This window comes from Miniopterus natalensis, chromosome 7 (genome assembly GCF_054644295.1).
Source record: "Miniopterus natalensis isolate mMinNat1 chromosome 7, mMinNat1.hap1, whole genome shotgun sequence".
Classification (NCBI taxonomy): Eukaryota; Metazoa; Chordata; class Mammalia; order Chiroptera; family Miniopteridae; genus Miniopterus; species Miniopterus natalensis.
Genome location: NC_142087.1, coordinates 50,075,610 through 50,094,273, shown reverse-complemented (window position 1 = coordinate 50,094,273; position 18,664 = coordinate 50,075,610). Strand labels below are relative to the sequence as shown.

The window sequence follows — 18,664 nt, the reverse complement described above, 5'->3', positions numbered from 1 at the left end:
TCGTTAAGTTTAATGTTTAAAACACTGAGACTATCTGCCTGGCAGTTAAATTTTTATGCTGCATGTTGAATTAATCAGAAAATGAGTCACTGCAACTAAGGTACAATTTGTAAAATAAATGATTATTGCTGCAGTGATAATGTAATAATTCCTATGTTCTTGTATACAGGAGCTTGGAAGTTGCTACTTTACACAAACACTCATGTGCCTATTATAGCTATGTTATAACATAAATTTAGGTTTCCTACATAGGAACTTGGAATTGGATGCTTCTCACAAACACACATTTGTCAGTTATAATTATTTTTAAATGTAAGCTTAGATCCACTACTTTCCAACCAAAATTTGTCCCTGAGCTTTAACCCTGGACATCATCACTTATGTGTCCCACAGACATGTGAACTCGGCAAGTTCTTAGCTGCCTCACCCTCCCGAACCCTGATGCTCCCCCCAACTTCCTTGTCTTGTGCTACCCTGTGGCCACACACCAAAGCCAGGGCACAGAGGCTTGTCCCTAACTGCCTCTTCACTTTTAGATGCACTCCACCTGGAAAATGATCCATACCATGTAATCTAAAAGGAAAAAGAAAGCGTTATAGCCTGGCCGGCGTGGCTCAGTGGTTGAGCACCGACCTAGGATCCAGGAGATCGTGGTTTGATTCCCGGCCGGGGCACATGCCTGGGTTGCAGGCCTATCCCCGGTCAGGGGGCGGGCGGGAGGCAGCGGATCAATGACAACTCTCTCATCATTGATGCTTCTATCTCTCCCTCTCCCTTTCTCTCTCTGAAATCAATAAAGATATATTTTTTTTAAAAAGTGTTATATCAAGAAATTGTTAGGATAGCTAGCCAAGAACCAAGCACTGTGGATAACCTTAGAACCTTAGAAACCATATTTATACCCTCTAGTGTTAATTATAAACAAAAAGTCTATGCTAGATATTTATTTCTTGGTACTATACCTCAATTGCCTGATGATAATTAGAGATTCTTTACAGATAAAGATAATTGTTATGCAGTCTCTTTGTCCTCAAACCACTGATAGCACAATTCCAGGGTTCCCTATATTCACACAAACTTTTCTATTTGGGGAGGCTGACACCTGGTCCACAGCTTGTTATTTCCTTTTTCTTACTCACCATTTGGCTTTGCACACATTCAAATGTTCTATATTTAGTGCAACACTTCCCCCATATGAGATGGTATTCTAGAGGACTTTTAACTCTTGCCAGGTATAGTAGCTTTGCCTTTAGTTCCTTATTTTTTGTTTTATTAAAAAATTAAAAAAATATATATTTATTGATTTCAGAGAAAGGAAAGGAGAGGGAGAGAGAGAGATAGAAACATCAATGATGAGAGAGTCATTGCTTGGCTGTCTCCTGCATGCCCCAACTGGGGATCGAACCTGCAACCCGGGCATGTGCCCTGACCGGGAATCAAACCCTGATCGCCTGGATCCTAGGTCAACACTCAACCACTGAGCCACGCCCAGCTGGGCTTTAGTTCCTTATTTATGACAGAAAAACCACAACTCTCATATTTTGTAGTATTTTTATTCTTTCATTTTATATGGAATATTTTTAAATCTTTATTTTTAATGTAATGGAATAACATGATAGAAATGATAAGCTTTTAAAAAGAAAGAAAGAGACAAGCTGACCCTAACTAAACAAATTAAAGTCCAAATTTTATGTTAACTTTTAACTCTTTGTGGCTTAGGGAATTAAAATTCTGTGTCCTCTAATTTGTGAATTAAAAAATGTTGTGTGTGTGTGTGTGATACACTCATGTTATTCAAGTTCACAAGAGTGATATGTTAATTAGATTACTAATTTATTAATTTTCTTTTCTAGTGTTAACAGTATTCAAGACCACATGCAGTAACAAAAAATCCCAAATTTAGTGCCTAAAAACAACAATAATCAGTGATAGCTCACAGTTTCTGTGGGTCAGGACTTCAGATAATGCGGAGGGGATGGCTCATCTCTGCTTCATAATGGCTGGAACCTTGGCTGGAAGATTGAAGACTGGGAACTAGACTACATTGAAGGATCATCCTCTCACATGTCTGGTGGTTTGTTGATCCTAGATTTTGTTTGAGACCTTAGCTGGGCTGTTGGCTGGAACACCTATATGTGACCTCTGCATGTGACTTGGGCTTCCTCACAACATGGTGATCAAAGAATTTAAAAACCACCACGCTGGGCATCTGAATTATTAATCAGAAGAATTCAGATCTACTGAGTCCAGTCCTTGTGCTTTCCGTCTTAACAGGATGACTTTTTGTTGGTTTCTGGGACAATCTCCAGCTCCCCCTAACTGGTCAAGCTACCAGTCACAGAGTAGGAGCACCAACCCATTTTATGGGGCCTGAGGACCCCATGCACACTCTACTGCAGGACAGGGCAAATCTATATGTGGAGAAGACCACGATTAAGTCTGGAAGTTGAATTTTATTGCATGTAGTTGTCAGGACCCTTCTTCCCAGCATCCTGGGACAGCTGTCAGGGTTACCTGGCAGAGTCCGAGAACCGTCTGGCACCCAGAATCTGAGCTTCTATTGATAGGAAGATGCCTCTAGCATGAGAGGAAACAAGGCTTTGTTTAAAGCTCATCCCAGACATGTGCAGAGGACATAGGAACCAGGATACTTTTTTGATGACTGTGTTCTCTTCCTGTGTTATTACCTTCTTTCTGACTGAGCCTCATAGATGCCACCAGGCAAATCACATGAATTTTGGATGTTCTCAAATTTTATACAAGTGTTGTGGATTTGGCTGGGACTGAGGATTTTGCTTCTATTAGAATGTGGTAAACCCCCACAGATTTAGCAGAATTATTTTAAAGCAATTAGCTGGGACAGCAAAAGGCTACAAAAGGATGGTCATTATGCAAATACAGGGCCATTAAACGCCAGCCTTCTGAGCAGAGATAATGTCAGAACCTGCTTTAGACCCAAGGAAAATAGAATAGATGCATGTTTTATTTCAGCAATATTCACCCCATTTTGACTGAGCTGTCCCCATTCAATCAGACTAACAGGTTTTGCTTAGCAGCAAAGACCAGCAGATGATTTCTGATGTAAACGATGCTCACCTCCTTTTATATTTCCCTTCTCAACATTGACGGATTTTCCAAATTTTCAGGGTCAAGGAAACTCTAGAAAACAAGCAAGGAAAATAATCTTTTCAAAGCGTAATTCATTTCCCACCCATTTTACATCCCAGGAGCTGTGAGGCGATGCGCAGACGGTGTGTCTGTCTTGCGTCACCATCTAACGATGCAGACTGTGACAAATGGCCGCGGTTCCTCTCTCCTCACAGTCGCTCCCCAGGAGCGGATCAGGTTAGTGTTAACTTGCCCGAGGGCTCCTCGCTAAAAGAGCCCAGGAGTGGGTGCTGTAATTCTGTAGCTCAGTTTTTACTTAAATGAAAAATCCAAGGACAAGGAGTGCCTGCGTCACAAAGGGCGAAGGGAGAGAAGAGGACTGTGACGTTTCCATGTGTCCCCATAACAACCCAGGCAGAGCGCGGCGGGCCCTGCGTCAGCCGGGAGGGCTGCAAGGGACGGGACTTAGCAGGAGGCAGGAGGGAGGAATGACAAGCTGAGGCTGACAAGAAAGGGCACATCTGGGGAACCACGCATCTTTTTGGATCTGGAGTCCTATTGCACAAGTGTCTCTGACTTGGAATCTGAAGATGGGCTTTGGATGAGTTCTGCCATTTATTTCACAGCCGTGAAACGTTGCCTCGGTTTCCTCTCGACCACTTGAGTCTAACAAGAGCCGCACAAGTGCTGGCAGCAGACGAGGCACAAATGAAACCCTCGGAAGTGTGAAGCAGAAGCCCCAAAATATGAGGTCCCAAGGGTGTAAAAGAGGGTGTCACAGCCCTGCAGGCCGGGATTCCCAGTGTGCGGGCTCCGAGCCGGTGACGGGCCCTCCTGGTGGCGCCTTGTCCCGGGGCCTGAGGACCACGCTCATTTTTGCAGGTGCCTCTCCCTGACTGGCGCCGTCTTCTACCCCATCTGCTTCGGCCCCTAAGGCGGCTGGAGAACTATCGGAAGGAACAGGCCGTAAATCTAGCTGGTATTGTTCAAGAAGTTGTGCAGCCACCAGGGTTAAAGGTGTGGCCGATGCATTCGGCAGGAAAGGAGAAGGCTGCCACCAGCCCTGATGATGACGTTAGACAGCGTCATGCTCCCTGTTCTGCGGCAGGCGCAGTCACCTTGCTAGGCAAGGGTGCCATAAGTGAGGGCGCTGTGCGCAAGATTAGTATGTCCCTTCTTAAGTATCCGAGGAACCCTGGAACACAGCACTCCATTAGGAAGAGTCCCGTGACTCGGTTTACTTTGCCAAAACGAAGCTGCCTCACCCAGCGGTATTTGGAGATCTGCGTATTATTCAGTCTCTACTACTTACCCAGCCGAGCTGTGATATAAATGCAAACAACCGGGAGGAGTTGGGAAGATCCTACTCTGTTTTGTCATCTTCTAAACAGGAAATTTCAGTGAAAAACCATCTTGCAGAGCAGCCTCATAGGGCTTTTTGAAAAATTAAAGCTGATGAAACTCTTTAAGGACAAGGTTCATGGCACTAAGAATAAAAAGTTCAGCTGAACTATCTCATAGAAGACTGCTGCATGTTGGAAAATAAATAAATCTGTAGTGATATTAATTAAAAATACAATGTAATGTTAGCTCTCTAAATTTTTCTGTCTTGAAATAATTTTAGGAAGGAAATTTTGATCTAAATGTTTACCCAGTAAATACTGTTGAGGGCCTATTATGTGGCAGGCCCTTCTATTGGGGTCACAGAGGTGAATAAAACACAATTCTTATTTTTAAGATATTCATATACTGTCCAGAGGAAGAGACATGTGAAAAACTCATATGATTAATGCTAAAACTGGGATACGTTGCGTAAGATACAAAAACCTAATCTTATAGGGCAGGGAACGTGCATTTGACTGTTGGGTTTGCCCCACTTGGAGTTGAGTCTTGGAGTTTCAAAAAATCAAAATAAGTGTCTCTTTTATTTATATTTCCATTCAACCTCTTTCCCTAGGAGACAATGTGGAGATCCAGAAAGATCACTCAGGATTCTAGTCCCAGCTCTGCCACTAACTATCTGATGGAGACATTTCTTAATGACCAATATGTTGCAGTCAATCTTGCTGATGATTCTGGAGGTTTATAAGCCTTGAAAATTCCTTGGGAAATAGCACTGGCTTACTTTAGATAAAAATACAGGGGTGGGCAAAAGTAGGCTTACTGTTGTGAGTATGGGAAACAGAGTTTATTCTTGTATTATTATTTATTAATTCTTGTATTATTTGCTTGTATTACAACCCTACATTTACCCACCCCTGTATGCTTCTCTTTCCTGCCTGTGCTCATGGAATTTATGCTGTATTTGCAAAACTGAACTGTGGTATGAAATGCTCTATCAGGTTTTAATCCTGAGAGAACAGAGTGCTGGCTCTCCTCAATCACTGGCAGAATGTGTGTCGTGTCAGCAAATGCGACGTGAGATTGTGTGATGTGAGAGGTGCCAGCAGATGCGATGTGAGGTGCATGAGGTGAGACGTGAGGTGTGAGAATGATAAAAAGCGCTTCCACCATCCAGACCGAATGGGCATGAGAGAGACGCCTAGGGTCCATCTGTTTATTCTCACACAGCTGACCCCGCCAAGAGGAAGGGAAGCAGTGAAGAAATCTGGGTGAACGCGGGTCGGAAAAGCACCGGTGCGGGGACACGTGGAGAAGGCCCTGAGAGGGAAACGAGGGAACTAGGTGCATAAGAGGGAGGAAAATACAGGAATCGTGCAGGCTGGGAAAGTTGCGTTAAAGGAAACAAGTGAAGGAGAGGCAGAGGTCACTACCCAAGAGAAAGAAGACAGTGTGTCCCAAAGGAAATTTGCAGGGAGCGAGGCAGGGCTGAGAAGTAAAGGGCGTCAGCAGAATCGCCAGGCTGCAGCAGGCGCTGAGGCTGATCAAGGGGCAGGAATACACCATTAATTAGAAATACCCATGTATTTCTATAATAATAATGCCCCAAGTAACAGTCTAGCTGATTTGGTGAGTTGGGCGTGGGGGGGTGTTGAGTGGGGGTGCACCAATTCCAGAAATATAATCATTCCTCTTCTGGCCTTCTAGTAAATTTGGGGGGGGACCCCAAAAAAGTGACACAGGAATTGAGGTTTATAGAACAATATCAAATAATTATCCCAAGCAATTACCTGGTGTGCTGAGTTGGAGGTGAGCTTCCTATACTCCTGTCCAACCCCAACTCTAGAGCTTTTTCACAGCTCCCTTGATTAGGGTACAGAGACCCATCTCCCAGGAGGACAGAGAAGCCCGGGCACTGCCGACGCGCTGCCCTGGGCTCCCAGGCGCCCTCCCCGGCACGCGCTGCTGGCTCTTCCTGGATCACCAGTGAACTGAGGGAGGAATGGAGAGAACCTGAAGGAGACAGAAAAAGGAACCACATGTGAGCCCATTTTTTGCCCCCACTATCTCTAAACAGGTAAGTCTGTCCTTGTTGCCAGGCAAGCGGGGAGTTCGAGGCAGGGAGGAGAAGCTTTTTTAGTACTTTGCCTTTATGTTTAGGGAAATAAGAGCAGCATGAAAATAAGCGTTCCCAAAACAAAGCAGAAACACACACAGATACACAGAACAGACTCACGGTAGCTGGAGGGGAGGGGAGTTGGGGAACTGGCTGAAAAAGGTGAAGGCATTGAGAAGTACAGATTGGTAGCTACAAAGTAGTCCCGGGAATGTCAACCATAGAGAATATAGTCAATAACATTGTAATGGCTATGTATGGTGCCAAATGGGTACTGGAAATATCGGGGGAAACAATTTGTAAAGTATGTGATTGTCTAGCCACTGTGCTGTACACCTGAAACTAATACAAAATAATATGAAGTGTAAACTGTAATTGAAAAATAAAATAAAGACAAAAAAAGAAAGAAAATAAATGTTCCCATTGCCCTAACTGCACACAGATATTCTTCTGAGTAAAAGGTGTCATTTCTGCAAATTAATCTTTAAGTGATGAGATGATAATAAACCTGAACTCTCTTTAGCATTTTCCTGGACTTGAAAAGCTATTGCAAATAGTGGAAATGTATAAAATGTAAGGTCTTAGTGAAAAATTATCCTATGAAACATCAGATTCCTATAACGGGGGAAGGCAATTTGAGAAGATATGTCTAGCAGAGGTCAGCACCAGTTAAGCAGTCTGTGGGCTTTGTATTAGAGAGAAAGAGCGAGGACCACATGCAGATCACAACTATGCTCAAATGGTCTTTATTTTTAACCATGATTTTGTTTAGTTTGTGATTCATAGATTCTCCAGATCATTTAACTTGTAACAGAGATAAGTCATAATGAAACAATTTGGATCTTAATTTTTCATGCAGAGGAACAGGCAATTTTGCTAATTCCATAATCACATTAACAAACAAACAAATCAGTGTTTATTCAAGTTTATTCAATTTGTTAGAAAATTTGGGACCTCACTTGAGCAGCTGGCTGTCTTTGCTCACCAAATTAATCATAATGAATGGCCTAATTTCTCAAGTAAATGACTTTGAAAAAATCTTGGATTAAATGTGTTTGTGACTAAGAAGCAGAATTATTAGGTTACCATTTTGGGTACCTGTGAGATCCCACTTTAGAGCTCAGAGCTCTATTAAAAAATTTCACTATATAATGAGACTTTCTTTGGTCATTGGTCAGCTCTCAACATTAGATGGATGGAGCAATTTGAGCATAATATAGCAGTTTGAATTTGAGGGCCAATGCCACATTGATAAGCAAACATGGGACCAGATTTTCAGTTCATATTTTAAAGGATTGGAGGGTTAGGTATGTCCTGGCACTTTGGCCCTGAATGCCTGGCCCATCTGCTTCTGATAGTATCCAACTGTCCCCATAAATAAAGAAGCCCAGTGGCCTCTCTTTCTGGGACAGCCTGGGGTAATAAGACATGGCCTTAGTATATGCTACCTTATCACCTTCTGAAAAACCCGAGCCTACTTATAAGCAAAATAGAAAGAGATACCAAAAGGGCCATTTTTAATAATGGTGTTATGAACAAGACTATTTGATGTCAATAATGACCAGCGTCTAAGATCCTCACCACCTGCTGATGGTCTGCACCATGCCTTCTGACTCGAGGCCTCTCAATGCCGTCCACACAGCAGCAGTTCTTTCCAGAATTCTCAAACTTTATCAAAGTGGAGCCTGAACATTTCTTCCCTGTTCTGGCCAGTAACTAGTTCTTTGAGGTGAGAATGAATCACTAGCAATAAAACTATTCCATTAGGAGACTTATCTTCTAAAAACCATTACCTGGGTAAAAATGGCAGTGTTAACGGAAGATCAAACATCTTTCCACGATCACTGAAAATCCCTGAAGAAGCAATAACAGAGCAGAAAATGATACCGGGGCTAAAGTTAACAAAGTCCTCAATTGCAGATGATAAACCACGAAGAGAATCTTCCAGATGAAGCACAGTCTGAACTAAAGGGAAAGAAGACTGCAGGGGAATGTTGCGTGTGGTAAGGAATACGTGTGGGGGTAGCCCTGCAGTCTCAGCTTAGGGGAAAAGCGCTGGATGCATGCCTAGGTAATGGCAAACACAGGAAATCCCCTGAAGTTTTCTTCATGAAAAATTGTCCAGATTGGCAAAGCTGCTCGGTCATTTTTTCCCCTCGGGTTTATTGAGGTTAACTGACAACTAAAATTGTAATATATTTTAATGTATATAACGTGATGATTGGATATACATATACATGCTGAAAAGATTTGGAAGATAAATCTGTCCACCAGTGTTGGAACTAAAAAGGGCTCTTCAGCCAAACAAAGCCATATTTTTTTTCTCCTTTAAATTAAGGGAGCAGTCAGAAATGCCCAAAGGCTTCAGGAATACCAACCAAGGCCCGAACATTAGGAAGCGTGGTGTGGTGCTGCTCCTGGCCCCATCTGGTACACATACGCTGAGTCTCTGAGGGGAGGGAGGGAGGGAGGGAAAGGGCTTTGCTCAGGGGGACGGGACCTACCTGACGTCTCAGCCACAGCCCAGCAGCTGCCAATACCCACGCACCTCTTGCGGGAGTTCTCAAACTCTGCAGCACACAAGAAGCATCTGAAGAAATTGCTTAAAATACATGTTCCTTGTCCCAATCCCAGGAAGATCCTGATCATTAGTGAAGCCCTAGGAATCTGTGTTTTTGTTTTGTTTTGTTAGGTTGTAAACCGAGCACCTGATACTTCACCAGCTATACCCGGGGAACACTTAACTGTTTATTTATTATGGTGGGCAATAAATGGAAAATAGTGAGATATTTGAGCAGGGCTAGCAATCAGAGGAGATGAAGCTAGAAAATTAGAGCAAATGGCCACTAGTGAACCAATTTTAAAGTCTAGAAAGTGAATAATTCCATAACTCTAGAAAGTACATTTAAAAAGATAAGGTTATTAGGAATCAAAGCTCTGCGCATGTGAGTGTCCAGGTTACCCCCCACCCCCCAGAATTATAAAACCATGGGTTTATACTGTTTAAACAAAATGCAGGCACCATACTAAGAGCTTATATGCATTAACTCATTTAATTATCATCACATCCTATGAGGAAAATTGTTTTGTTACCTCGATATTAGAGATGGGGAATGGTCATAAAGCTAGTAAGTGTTGGGTCCAGAAGTCCATCTAGATTCACGAGTCTGTTCTGATCACTACACCATATTGAGAGGCTAACAAATCTGACCAAGAAAAGAGAGAAGACACAATATTAAGAAGGCCAAATTAATTTGTTCATTCCTTAAAATAACATATTTATTGCATATCTACTGTGTGCCATGCTGGGCGTTTGGGGTTTCAGCAGTGAAGATGGGGAACAAAAATTCCCTGCCCTGGAGAGTCTTACTTGGAGCAGAAAACAAGCAAATGAACAAATGTATAAATAAATAAATAAATAAATAAATAAATAAATAAAGAAATAAAGAAATAAATAAAACTTAATTTCAGGTAAATATGTGTGTGTGTTTTTATTGATTTTAGTGAGAGAGGAAGGGAGAGAGAAACATCGATGGGCTGCCTCCTGCATGACTCCTTTGCTGAAGATGGAGCCCCTCAACCCGGGAATTGAACTGGGGACCTCTGGGTGCAAGGGGCAATGCCCAAACAACCGAGCCGCACCAGCCAGGGCTTGGGTTTTAAAGAAAGATAAAGCGGAGCAAGGGGGTGTGATGGGAAGCGATTTTAAGTTGGGTACTGACTCACCTATGATGCCTCTGGGGAGAGGACAACGCAGCTATGGGGAGAGCCAGGCAAAAATCTTGGGAAGTATATTCCAAACTATAGGAACACACAAAGGTGGGCATGACTGGTGTTTTCAGAAAATACAGCCAGGCTGGGGCAGAGGGGCAAGAGAAACAACATTAGAAAGCGATGACAGGTATGCAGTTTTGTCTACCCTACTCCGAAAAATACTCTAAGCCTGCCCCGGGACTCCCCAGCTCCCGTTCAGCCCGCTCTGGCTGTGCCGTTCCCAGCCCGCAGCAGCGGCAGCGAGGTGCCTGGGATCCAGGGGGAGCCCTGAGCACAAGGAGGGCGGAAGGAAATGGAAGTGAAGCCGAGGAGAGAGCAAGCGGCGAAGATGCTAAAACACCGGCGATTGCAGTCCAGAGGGAGGCGCCCAGCGGGCACCGCCCGGCGGCCGTCGCCAGGGGGCACCGTCGTCCCTGGAGGGCTGCTCCTGGGCGGGATTCGGCGCCTTTGGAGATCCTGCTCTCAGTAGGAAATCAACGGTGAAGACCTGAACCAGAAGCCTGTGTCCAGATAAGTGATGTTTGTATATCAGGCATTTGTAAGACAAAAACTGCCTTACAAACGTTTGTCTATATAATACAAATGTCACCATGTATTAAAAAACATATTTAATAAACCGGGAGATACAGTTGGATTATTTAGCCTCACACTTTTTTTCAGAGACCAAGTTCTGTGACCTCAAGTGATAGTTTCTGTCCAGAAGCGCCTTTTGTCCCATCATGCTGTTGGCAGGGTGGCTGAAAGCGGAGGCCGGCAAAACTGGGGACAGGAAGAAAAATTAGGAAGTGATTGAAACCGCGCAGGTAAGATGTCCAGGGCCGATACAGGGCAGGAGGATAGGAAAATACTTAAGTAGTAAAACGGGACTGGCTTGAGAAATTTGATACGCAGGCAAGCAGGGAGAATAGCGTAGGATGCTTCCTGGCTCCTGGTGGGCTGAGCAGGTGCTAACGGATACCGATGAAGGTGCAGCTCTGCGGGGATGATGGTGCGTTCACTCTCAGACACGCCTAATACCCTGTGGAAAGATCCAACACGCCTGGAGTTCGACAGGCAGCACAGGGTAGGAGACAGCGATCCGGGTGTCGCTGCACACAGGCAACAGCCAAGAGAATGCGTGAAACCAGCACCCTGTAGAGGGCACAGTGTCTGGGGCAGCACCCTGAGGATCAGCAGCACTTGGTGGTCAGAAAAAGAAGTAGCGGTCAGAGTTTATGTTCTGGAAAATCGAAGGGTGTGTGTTTAACTGGATTTACAAAGCACCTAAACCAATCTGGGTACTTAATACCGTTCAGCGATGATTATTAAGAACACTCACGTCGCTTCTTCCTTCTTTAAACCCTTACTGAGATATGTCCTTATGTAATAATTTGGAAAACATTTAACATCCATTGAAACAGGATTAAATAAACAGACTTGGTAACCTGTAGAGAAGATTTTAAGAGGTAATGAATATTTGTATTGACTTAAAACTTTTTATTGCAAAACAAACTTATTTTTGCCAACTTCATATTGTTTTAATGCTATTAATATTGTTAAATTTTTCATATAGTTTTTGAAATTGTCAATAAGAAGTTGTCATCATTTTCTAATCAGAAAAAAATCTTAGTTTTTTTAAAAAAGAAATTAGTTGGAAGTAAATATGAAAAATATTAACAATGACTGTGTGATCGCAGAAATGTGTGTTTGTTATATTGTTAAATTTTAATATATATTTGAATTTCAAAATTTCAAAATGTGTTTTAAAATTGTTTATGTTCCATATTTTATTATTAAGCTACAAAGCCCTTTCTGGTTACAAAGTCCTCTCTGTACATTTTGAGTGAGTCAGGGTTTAAAATCCAACATCATGATTATTATGTAATTTATTTATATGTCATTGGCTACACTCATAAATATAAATGAATAATTGTTCTACAATTTTACTTTCTAGTTTTATATTTCTGGCCAACATTGAGTAATAAAGAAGTATCAGTATTTCACTAGTGACTGAAGACCTACTCTCAACTGTTTTAACATAATGCGATTCTGTTTCTTAGAGATTTCAGCAGAGCTGTGGGTCATTCAAGTTCTTCCTGTTATAAGAGCCCTTTACTGCCAACATTACAGGAACCACTGTTGCCAGCTGAAATGAAAGCATGAAGCCAGAGGAAAACCATCCTGTGATCAGCCTTCTTGGTGACATCACTTGCCAGAGAGGATTTCTACGTTAGTCTTGAAGCAGAATTCCTTCTACTCAGGGAAACATCAGCTTTTGCTCTGAAGGTCTTCAATTGGTCGGGTGAGCTCCACTCACATCATCAACGTAGATGTTAAATATAATCTACAAAATGCCTTCACAACAGCATCTAGACCAGTGATTGACCAGATAGATAACTGGGCACCAAAGCCTCATCAAGTTAACGCATAAAATGTAACCATCGTATCAAGTTACTCTCCACAGAGGCTGTACTAATTCACTCTCTTACCTAGAATGTTTGGGTGGCAAGCCCAAGGTAGCATTGGAAGAGATTTATCAAAGCATTTGAAAGAGGTTCTGCTTTGCTTCTGTAAACCGCCTTATACTGTTACACCAGTGATAGCAACAACTCTACTTGAGCCACCTCCTAAAATGTTCAGGAGGCTGTACTTAATTTTGCTGGGGAAGGTGGAGGGAATGATATTAAACTGGATTTTAAAAAAATCTCCCTTAAATTTTAAATTCCCTCTGTAAACAATGTTTTTCCCAAGGAAATCTCTTTCTCCCCTGGGACACTGCTTTCTCTGGAGGTCTGACCTCTCGCTTGCCTGGGCACATGATCTTTGTTACCCACAGCTTCGACCATCGGCAGCACCATCACTATCATTTTCACGATACCAGGGTGAATCCAGTGAGAAATTTCCCTCAAAAGAGATAACGCACTTGCTATTTTTTCCCCACTCCAGTTTATGTAGATTTAAGGGTAAGATCACATATTTGTGGCTTAAATGTTTTATTTTGGTAAGTGTACATTTGCTACTATAATGTGGATCTGGGAATAAGTCTAGAAATAACTTGTGAGGACATCTGCTCTCTAATCCTTTTATTCCCATGTAAGACACTACTTTAAATCAGCCAACACATAAGCTCACGGACTCTATTTTTACCAACTCTGATGTCTTCTTAAAGGCAAGAGCCTGATGTTTTAAGCCTCGGTTTAAAAAAATTCCTTGAGAAAATAGTTTTTTTAGGTTCTTTTCCCTGGTCAAAAAAAATTTTTTCAATCTCATTACCATGAAAGAGTAAATAAGAAAGCTGACAACAAATCTAAGTATTTAGTGCAGTTTGCCATGTAATATAATAGTGTTATCTATTATCCAGGAACACTGTTCAAGAGTTTTGGAGGTTAACAGAGGAAGTTATCTCCAAAATGATTCTATATCTGAGCTTTTCTTTTCTTTTTTTTAAAAAAATATGTATTTATTGATTGTAGAGAGAGGAAGGGAGAGGGATAGAGAGATAGAAACATCAATGAGAGAGAAACATTGACTGGCTGCCTCCTGCATGTCCCCTACTGAGGATGGAGCTCGAAACCCGGACATGTGTCCTGACCAGGAATCAAATAGGGAACCTCTTGGTTCATGGGTTGATGCTCAACCATTGAGCAACACCGGCCAGGCTATATCTGACCTTTTCTAATGAGCGTCAAAGGCCTATAATAATTAATTCACTCTGATGCAACTTAGGAATGATGGGTTGTTTAGTTATTAAGAATATTAATTGAGTTACAAACATGGGGCTGAACATACGCTCTCACCTCATGCATCGTATGTTGATTAAGAATGATATCAAGACTTAAGTGTCTGTACCGGGTACCTTTAGTCAAGTGTCAGTATTCAGGGATATTATAAAAGTCAGTAGATTAACAGATCATAGAAAAGATTAAACATGAGATGTACTAAAGTACATAGATGGTGCTACAGCTTCTCTAATACTTTTGGAAATTCATGTTACTAGTTGTATTTCTTAGAATTGAATGAATCTCTTCTTGCAGCACACTGTTCTGTGGAACTGTGGATGTGTGATGACTTGGGGTTCCTTCAAGGAATCACTCTCAACAGCAAAGAGCTTAAAAAGCTGAGTTCTGGAGGTAGCTCAGCTTTTGCCACCACTTCCTCAAATTCAGTTGGGGCAGGAAAGTCATTTCTCCTCTGGAGCCTATGGTAACCCTTCTCTGATCCTGTCCACTGCAGTGTAGCCCAGGGGGTCAGATCAGGCACAGAGCTACTCATTATGTTACTGTCAGGAAATTCCAGGGTATGAACTGGGCAGTTGAGGTAAATTACAGGTATAGTATCTCATTACTCAGTTTAACAACAGTTTCGAGCATAAAACTTTCAGTATACTCTGTCATCAATCTCATTACCAGTCCCAAAGCCAATTTCTAGACTCTTCTGATTTTATTACTCAGTTCTGAACTCTCTTTCTCTCTCAGACCCCCTGATTCCTGGGGACTTGGGGCCTTCTGAATTCTGGGTTCCAGGTTAATAGTTGCCCCTCCAGCTTCATAGTTGACTGGAGGTTAACAGAGCTTTGAGTCAATAAAGTGGCAATTGGTTAGTTAGTCATACTTTTGATGAAAAAAATCTCAGTAACTATCTCAAATTTTCTCTCTTTGACTTATATTATTACCATCCTCTCATTCACAGCACTAAATAGTTGATGAAGGAGCACTGAATTGGAACCCAGAAGACCTGAGTTTGGGTCTGAGGTTGGCCATTTACTAGCAGTTTTGCCTGGGAAGTTTATTTAAGTTTCTGAATCTCAGTTTTCTCATTGACAAAATGGAGAGACTCTTCGCCTTTCTCACTTTACAGGTTGCTGTAAAGGTCAAATAGCATAATAAAGGTGACAGTCGTGTGTAGCTTGACATTCCACTATGGGAGACTATGATTCCACTGAAAAAGAGATCTAAAGGTGACAGAGACTTGGCAAAGGAATGAAACACTACCTAGAGACAGATAAATTAACTATGATCAATGGTTCCTAAATCTGAATGAGTATTAGAATTAGTGGTCCCAGAAAAATAGAAATTTTGTAATGTCACAGGTATAGGATTTCCAAATAAAAATACATATTGCATGGCGCATAGGACAAACTTATACCAAAAAATAATTTGTTGTTACCTGAAACTCAAATTTAACTGGGAATCTCATATTTTTACTTGCTAAAGCAGGTAATTCCCATTAGCAACATACTTTTGAAACTACTAGCTCAGATCCCTCGTAGGGCCTGCCCTAAAACGTTGGAAATGAACTGACTGCCTGTATGGCGGGATTTCAGATGCTCCAGGGAGATGATCACAGTCTTTTCCATAAGAGTAAAAAATCCTGCCTCAGCATCTCCTCTAGCTTGACATTTTACTCTTAGAATTTTATACATTATAAATGTAAATATCCAAGGGAAGAGTAGAAACTTGGGGTAAATATCTATTATTTGTTCTTTACTGTAGTTGAATGACCTAAAAATAAGTTTTTGAGAGTGAGTAAAGAGACTATGAGGCCCTGGTGTCTGCGGAAGGGAGAGGGTGGCACTCTGATTTGCAGCCCCAGAGCAGGATGTGGGGGAGGCCAAAGGCAGACTTTGGCTGCTCCCCAGGTTGCCCTGACCCGTTCTCGTAACAGTTAAGTCCAGTCGGGTGGGTAGCATCTGTGCAATTTCTCGCCATTCAGGTGGAAGAGAAGTGGCAGGAATGGGCCAAGGGAGCAATAACTCTGGCATTTCAGTACCAGTTGGTGGATCATGCGAGGACAGAAAAACATCCCAGATTTTGTTCTAGCTCAATGCCGTCTGATAAAGCTTTCTGAAATGATGGAAATGCACCGTCCTTTACAGTAGCCATGAGCCAGTCACCACTGAGCAACAGAAATGTTGCTAGTACCACACTGAAGAACTGAATTTTGCATTTTTAGTTGCATGTGGCTAATGGCTACTATATTGGACATATGATTTATGGGCCAACATCAGTCTATACCAGTCACTTACTGGCTGGCAGCTTGTGGACCACATAGACACATTTTGTTTGCATAGTCAGAAAAAGAAACCAGACCTAATTTAGTTGCCAACATTTAATAATTGGGAAATTTTAAATGAAAACCTGATTTTCTGGCTTTTGGGGTAAATAACAGGATATCTGGCAACACCAAGCCAATAGTCCTTCAAGGCACCAATTCACTTGAGATTATCAAGTGGTTACTTTGCTTTTGTTTTGTTTTACACCCCCACCCACTTTCTTCATTTATTTTATCTGCCTAGCTGCCACAGGCATTTGATTTGGGGATCCTTGTTTGAAAAACAACATTTAAGTTTCACCCTGGTGAAAATAAATTAATTAAACTTCTAACTTTGAGGTGTCTTTTACAAATATTAATTAATTAGAAGGTGTTGCTCTCAGACTAAAAAAGGGGCCCAGGTACAGGAAAGTAGGCCTTCAGACTCTGAGAGCAGGACTACATGATCTATTTATCACGCTCTAAGTGGACACCTTTGGGCTGGTCTTTTTGTCTCTGCAAAACTCAGTTTCTCCATCTGGAACATGAAGCCAATAACGGTACCTACCTTATATTATTGTTATGAAGCTTTATCACAATGGGGTATATAAAGCACTTAAGATCCAGCCTTCATAATAAACTTAATATTTAGAAAGTAACATTTTTCATTTGAGTTATAATTTTTATGCTTAAATAAGAACATCAATGTTGAAAGAAACTGGTGAGAACTAAACATGCATGGGAAAAACATGTACTTTTTGTTAATAAATCAAAAATATAGTGCTGGAGCCTACATGGAGGAAATAAAAGGTTCTTTTTATATGTTTGCTGGGTTGAGCTCATTGGTCATAATCTAATATATCCTGCAAGAAAATAACTGCATTTTGAGCCTGTCAAGATAAAATTGTCTCATTAACACAATTTTCCTTGTTTAGCAGTATTAATTTGGAGTTGGAAAGGGGAAAGAGTTATTCCATGCATAGGGGCCAGCATGTTCAAAGGCTCAGAGTCTTAAAATAGTGAAAAAAGAGGGAGAAAACTGTTCTTCAGAATATGGTACACAGAGGGGGCTGTGGGATGGCTTCCATCAGTAGGAGAGTAGCATATAATGATTTTGGAATTTAGAGAAATAGAGCGGAACATGAGGGAAAAACTTAATATGACGGTGAAATTATGTGGTCTGGGATGTAATCTTTCCTTAGTGCGACCCTCAGTCTTTCTTAATCTTACTAGATTTAAGAGATGCTTGATGTTTGGGAATTATTTGTGGATTCCAGTCTTAGGGAAGAGCTGAGACAATGGGACCAGGGGCAAGAGGACAGGCACAAAGAACCATCAAGACCACTCCTGATGTTACATCACTTTTGTAAGAATTTTTAAAAGATACCACTTTGGAACTGGGTGGATGCTTTGTGTAAAAGAGAGGCATTGAATCCCCAAGGCAATTGGGGTCCTTTTGATTCCCCAACACCAGGCGAACAGCTTTGAGGGCAGAGCAGAGCACTGGTGGGTTGCAGGCCTCACTCACCTCCCTGGCTGGGCAGCCCCAGCCATGAGGAAGTACGCTTTGGCATTCACAGGATGCAGGCCTTTTTTTGATGCACAAAGATCACTAATGCTCTTTTCTAGAAGATCTAGGTTTTGTTTAACCAATTCTATTATTCCCATATATCTTGAAACCCTCTAGGTTCTTCAGGTTAGTAATTAATTATAAAATTATTATTGTTTGTACTTGATATTCTGAGTTATCATTTACTGCAAGACTTGTCGGACCAGTTTTCCATATTCAGTTTTTGTTGTCACTGATGTTTTTGCTGGAAATAGAGGTGACAAAGAAGGATTAAAATGCTGGGCCTGGATACATGATTTATTATGATTTTTTTAAAAAAAGGCTGTTAGCCTCTTCTGAATCATAAGGCACTGGCTATCAACTCCTAGAATAATATTTAAACCTCTTAACTGGGCTTATATGCAAAAGAGCTGATGCAAAGTAGTTGAGCTGGCGGCTTTATTGTATTCCTCTGTATGAATTCTCCCACATTTGTGGAATACCTGAGTCAGATCTGGCCTGGAATACATTTATTTGGCTCTCCTCTGATTCTATATATATATCACACAGCTCCCCAGGCATCCTCAGAACTCTAGCTATTTAGGCTCACTCTTTTCTTAATACTGGCTTGATCTCTGACCTCAAATATGGAGAAAAATCAGCATTTCTCCTACATCACTGAAGACTTTCTAGGCGCTTATATTTTGCCAAGTCAGGTTTTGTCCTAATTTTCTGGTTTAGGAGGAAATGTGCAACTGTAACTTGTC

At 41.7% G+C, this 18,664-nt stretch overlaps 1 pseudogene; it reads left to right on the top strand.

Annotated features, from left to right (window-relative positions):
• The first annotated feature begins 3,854 nt into the window (after positions 1-3,854).
• On the top strand, positions 3,855-4,175 carry LOC107524191 (small integral membrane protein 20 pseudogene; annotated as a pseudogene).
• The last annotated feature ends 14,489 nt before the right edge of the window (positions 4,176-18,664 follow it).